Here is a 6,000-nt window from a genome sequence, read left to right as displayed (position 1 = left end):
TTTTTTTTGTAAATTTTGGAGATCAGATATGGGTTCAGTGAGTATTTTTTCCCATTCTGTGGGCTGCCTTTTTGTCTTAATACCACGGAAAAAATGAGACATGTGAATAAAAAGGATAAATCATCCAAATAAAATGTTTCCAAAAAAGGAGTAAACTGGCCTATTGATATATCACATCTCCAACAGAGAGATGTCATAAATCTTCCCAAAAGTTTGTTTCCCCTGTTCTCTGTAGACATATAATGTAAATGGTCTTCTTATAGTCCAAGTTTAATTAAAAATTATTAAACTATCTTTGGAGTTGGGGCATGGCTATCTCTTTCTCTAAATCCAAGCATGCCTGGTAAAGAAAAATCCAAAATCTCCATATCCTATCAAAAGAGGTACCTGATATAGGACAGAAGAGAAACCAAAATTAAAGACTATTCTATTGCCCCTATCTCATAATTCTTTGCTTTTATTTTGACTCTTTAAATTTTTTCTTAAAGTATAAACATTAGTTCAAAACTTAAAAGATTGGGATTTTATATATATATATATATATATATATATATAGTTTATGAAAATGCTAACTCACAATGCAAAAGAATAATTAGATCTTTAAAAGCAAGGTCAGCACCCACAGATAAATGGATTTAAAATACACTCAATATTGAATGTTATAACCATGATTATAATTGAATATATCCTAAAAATACCATCACCCCCACACAACATGAAGTAAATTTAAGAGCATGACACCCACATTCCCAGCATGTGCAGGGTCAGTTTTGGGTTGTTCATTGGGTTATGCATATTTGTAATCTTTTAGGGAGAGTTGTTTTTATTTGTAATGTTCAGGAAAATAATCTACCTTCTCATCCCAGCAAAGCCCTTTGCTGTCTGAACCTCCGTCCATGTCACTAGGAGGTACTACAAGCAGGAAAGTTCCTGGTGGTAAATAAAGGACAGTGGTCCTTGCCAATTGTCTGTATATACATGTTAATATTTCTGCAGTCCACGTTGTGAAAAGCTTATACATGTGAACCATAATTTAAAATATATGTTGGCTCTAAAAATCAGAACAATACCAGCTCACCAAATATGTGATGGCAGGCATCTGTTATTCCTACACTCCAACTGATTCTGTCCATGACTTTCAACCTTTCCTTTGGCTCTGCTGAGCAAACTTGAATTATTAGAGGCCTGTGAAGCAAGTGCATCTCTGCTGACCATCTCACAGACTCAGGAAGTGATGTGTGTTGGCAGGAAGAAAACACACATTTTTCTGACTGCAAGATGGAGTCTAAACTCCTGGCTTACTGATGGCAATAAACGATCTCTCCACCCATATAGGAGGTGGTTATCCAAATAACCCATGTCTCTCTTCATTCATAAATTCTTCTTATTACAAGTTTCTTCCAAAGTCCTTGAGGGAATGCAGCCATTATTGAGAACATGAAACAAAGGGCATCATTTCAGGACTTGGATCCAACTATACCCTAAGCCAGATGGAGTCTATGAGTTTTCACTTCAGATCCCAATTATCCCTAGCTTGTTTGCTTTATCCTCTTAAACCAATGGAGGTGGATTCCTCACTCTCAGACCATGGAATTCTGGCATATGCATTCACACATAATCTAACTTCTCTGCAATGGAAACATGTGGGTCTATAGTTGCACTGTAAAAATGGCCAATATCAAGATAGGAAGAATGGGTATTATTCAGTCAGTCATGCTGACTCCATAAACAAGAAACACTCCTCGATGATCCCATTTATTATCCTCTTTTTTAGTGTTTCAGAGTTTTCTGCATTGAACAATAGCCCTTTGGGAATATTGAACAAAACTATCTAGGAATCTGGCAATCAAAACATGTGATTCAATCAGTAGGATGGGGAGAAATTTATTGACCTCTCACAACACACTATCACAGAGGCTGACTCTATCCAGGAAAGACCACGAAGACATTCAGTTGCAGAGAGGGAGGCTTGGAAGCCATGGCAGAGCAACATGAAAGCCACCCTACTTACTGCATGATTGCAAGCAGCCGTGAAAATGATGAAATGCACTAGCCTATGCAAACGCTATGACCTTTTCCACCAGAACTTCTCCCATTCATCCATGCTGTGTGTTCTTCCCAGGTCACAATGAAGCCATCACTTTGTGGCAGCCTCAAGTTCCACAATTCTGGCTCTTAGTGCTGACACAAGGCCATCACCATCCATCACTGCCACTCAGCAGCTTTTGGGTTGCAGTATCTTGGCTGACACTAGGTATTTTCTTTGGAGTCTCATTAGATCATACTGAAATGAGGACTTGCTTTTCATCCTGTGACTATATATGAGGGACTGCTATCCCATCATCCAAGAGACCATGAGGAAAACAAGGATTTCATGTGCACCCTTCTTCAAACCAGTAAGTAGCTCCCTGCCACTATGTAACCCCCATAAAATTATCTTCAGGAGGATTTGGGGCAAGAAGCAGAGGGAAGGCATTGTTTGGGTTAGGGCTCTTTAGCAATTTTGAAGACATAGATGACACTGTGTCATGTTAAGATGAGCTTATGTGGATTTTGTTGACTGCTAAGATTTTATTCTTCAAATGACTTGGCTCAGTGTATGGAGAAGGGCTTCTTCCTGGAGTGTAAGCTCAATAGTGACAGTAAGCTCAGTAGTTGCTTCACTAGGGAATGTGTGACCCCCAACTTGGTGGAGCCAGTATTAGCAGACTTACCCTGGTCTTTGAGGTGGGCTATAGTTGGCTCATGCAAGGGGTGACAAGTCACTGAAGCAAGACGACAAATTTCGGTGGCAAAGCACAGAGAAAAGTTTCAAGCAGAGATGGCAGCAAGTACAAATGACCTGAGCATAGAGAGCATGGTCTGGGGTCAGCTTGGGTTTCGTGGCCCTGCCTCTCCAACCCCTGACTGTGTCTCTAAATTTTCTCTTCCTCCCAACCTTCCCTACTCATCTTCAGAGCAAGACAACTTCTTTCCTAAGTCATAATTGTAGGTAGCTCTGTTTATTATTTTTGAATTCACTATACAAAGAAGTAGGTTTGCTGTGTCATTTTCCTATACTCTTAGTCCCTGTTCCTATCCCTCTCCCTCCCCTGCTGTTCTTCCACAGCTCCACCCCTTGCTAATGGCTTCCTCCTTCCATTTAATCCATGCCATGTGTACTTTTGCTCTTCTTTCCCCCTCTTCTCTTTCCTTGTGATTTCTTCTTCTCCTCTCATGGTCTCCTTATCATATAACGTCACTAACATTCACAACATTCATCTGTATTGGTGTGGTGGTGGGTATGTGTATTGTCCAAGACATAAAATGGGATATTTTGCCTTTCTGAATCTGGTCCCTTTTGCTAGGCACAATGGCTTCCAGTTCCATCCATTTCCAGAAAATGTCATGATTTCCTTTTTCTTTATGACTAAATAAAAACCCGTTGTGCACTTGGCCTCATTTTCTTTATCCACTCCTGAGGTTTATCATCACTGAGGGTCTATTTCTTACCTGTTGTGAACAGAAGCGAATCTGTCTTTTAGGAAGGTCAAGAGTGAGAATGACAGGCATTTACTGTGGCTTCTTGTTTCCTCTTCTTACTCCTAGGAACATCTGGGAGTCAACACCAATTATGTTCCAACTTGAGAGACTTATTGTCTTGTTTTGGCTGTTCACTGGGACCTCAGGATCACCTTTGGGTAACATTGTTACTAACCATAATAATTTGGACATTCTGAATTCTGTCTCTGGAAGTGAGCCAGTAAAGTTGCTACCAGCTAACTCCTTCCAGTATCAACCCTAATAAACACTATACCTGAAATAGCAGAGGCTGCTTGGAGAGGGCACTGTTGTCCTTTATGGGTGGCTTACTGAGAAATGTGCAGTTGTTCAATTCCTGTTCCTCACTTTTACTTTTAGAAGTAAAGACTACATTGACATTCTGTCTTTATAGAGTCTGACCAATATATCATAAGATAAATTCTTCAGAATGAGATTTCAGAATTTTAAAGTTTGCATTTTAAATTATTTTAGCTGTTGACTGGTATTCCCTATGCACTTTCCCTAGAAGTCTGAGGGAGCCTGTCTCCCACACTGCTCTCCTGCTCTAACCTGAACACCTTTAACTGGTTTGCTGTTATCAGAGATGAGAGGAGTTTACTCATTTCACTTTGTATTTCTCTAACCCTAACCATCCCCCTCATTTCTCATATCTTTACTGCTGTTTTACATAATTTAACTAATGTGTTATGTCAACATTGTTAGCATATTTCCTATAGTTTGACTTTTCTTATTGGTATGTGTTGACTTGCTGGATATAAAAGTCATCAGTCCACCTGGCTTAGATATTCATAAACGAATATCATTCTGTTAACTTTACCTCTGTTCTCTGCTACAGAAGAACTGGGATAACTGACAAGGAGTTCCTATAGGAACAGAAAAGCTGCCTCCAAATCTTGTCAGTGTTTAGGCAACATTCAAAGACAAAGAAAGAAGCCATCTTCTCATTTCACATTAGGGGAAACAGTGCAGAGAGAAAGGGGTACCAGGTTCAAGGTTTGGTAAGATGGAGCTATGAAACCAATGCTAGCTAAGGTGGCCTTGTCTGCATCAATATAATAGATAGACCCTGTTGGCACAGAGACAATATGATGTCTATTCAAGTTCATTTACATATTTATAAACATTTATGTATGTATGTATATTTGTCTATGCATATGTAAGTATGTATGCATATGTGTATCAGTGTATATATTACAAACAGCCTTAATGGAAGATGTGAATCTTTTTGACAGCACTTAATGATACTCAATACAGGAAAGCAGTCCACAGAAACAAAGGCTTGTCTTCATAGCAGTATGATTAAGCAGCTAACAATCAATGATGGACTGAAACATCACTGTACAAATGGAACAAAATATTTATGATAGCATGATTCTAATCTAAAATACTTAGACCCTTAGAAATGAAACAATTTATAGACCGTAAATAAATTAGAAGGCAAAACTGTTTTACAATCATTATTTTAAAGAGTCAGTTTAAGTCATGGATTACTTTAAAAAGAAGGGCTTTTGTTGTTGCTATTGTTGTTACTTCATTCTATTTTAATCTTTGAGTGTCTTTGTATCACAGTAGAGATATTTTCTACATAAATATCATTTGTACTTGACACATGCTGTCTGGCACATGGCATTTATTTTCTGTATTTCCCAGTTACTCCCAGAGATCTTTTGTTCGGACGCTCTATACTTGTGCTCCGATGTCAATTATTGTTTTCTGGGCCAGATTACAAGCTGTCATTTTGGGACCCCTAATTCCCACTTTCACTAATTGGAGCAATATTCCCCAATATGTTTTTTCTTGGTTCTAGAGTTTTCTAGTTCTTAGTTTATTCTCTCAATTGCTTGACTACCTTTATCAGACTCACACTATAATCTCATTTCAAATAACAGATCCTCAAGCCACATCAGAAAAGCAGTATACACAATTGCATGCAGTTTTTAGGCCAATTGATAAATTGCTTTTCTTGATAACTGATCAAAATTCATACGGAGTGAACCTGGAAACAATGCATGGATTCTGACATGTGGGCACATTTCCTAACTTTAGGAATCTCAGATTCCTCTTCTTAACAATGCGGATGGTGGCAATCCTACCTCATTGAGTTGTTCTGTAGTCTGAAAGAAACAGGGCAGGGAATCTGACTTCTCTGAAACAAGGAGGATGGGAGCTCATACCTAGTTGTATGGGCTCTAATTGATGATTTTTTCCAGAATTCTCTCAGAATCTGGAGATAAATGTGAACTCCATGGAAGAAAATGAGATGTGGCCATTAATTGATGACTTCATTGTAGGAGCTTTGAACTCACCAGGCTATAGAATATTGAGCATCTCTTTACCTTGGCTTACTCCCAGAAAAGGGACTATCCACCTAGGGAGGACAGTTCAGTGTCAAAGACAGGTGGATACCTCTCATCTTCCTTCACAGAGCTAAGGAGTTCTGAGACAAGGCTCATTAGA

At 38.8% G+C, this 6,000-nt stretch overlaps 1 long non-coding RNA gene across 1 annotated transcript; it reads left to right on the top strand.

Moving 5' to 3' along the window:
• Positions 1–2,041: 2,041 nt before the first annotated feature.
• On the top strand, positions 2,042–3,931 carry LOC121134473. The gene is made up of 2 exons (XR_005871568.1): positions 2,042–2,396; positions 3,589–3,931. It is a non-coding gene; the product is annotated as an uncharacterized LOC121134473 (long non-coding RNA).
• Positions 3,932–6,000: the final 2,069 nt, after the last annotated feature.

This window comes from Mesocricetus auratus, unplaced genomic scaffold (assembly GCF_017639785.1).
Source record: "Mesocricetus auratus isolate SY011 unplaced genomic scaffold, BCM_Maur_2.0 Super-Scaffold_100028, whole genome shotgun sequence".
In the NCBI taxonomy this organism is placed as follows: domain Eukaryota; kingdom Metazoa; phylum Chordata; class Mammalia; order Rodentia; family Cricetidae; genus Mesocricetus; species Mesocricetus auratus.
This window is presented reverse-complemented; position numbering and strand designations above follow the sequence as displayed.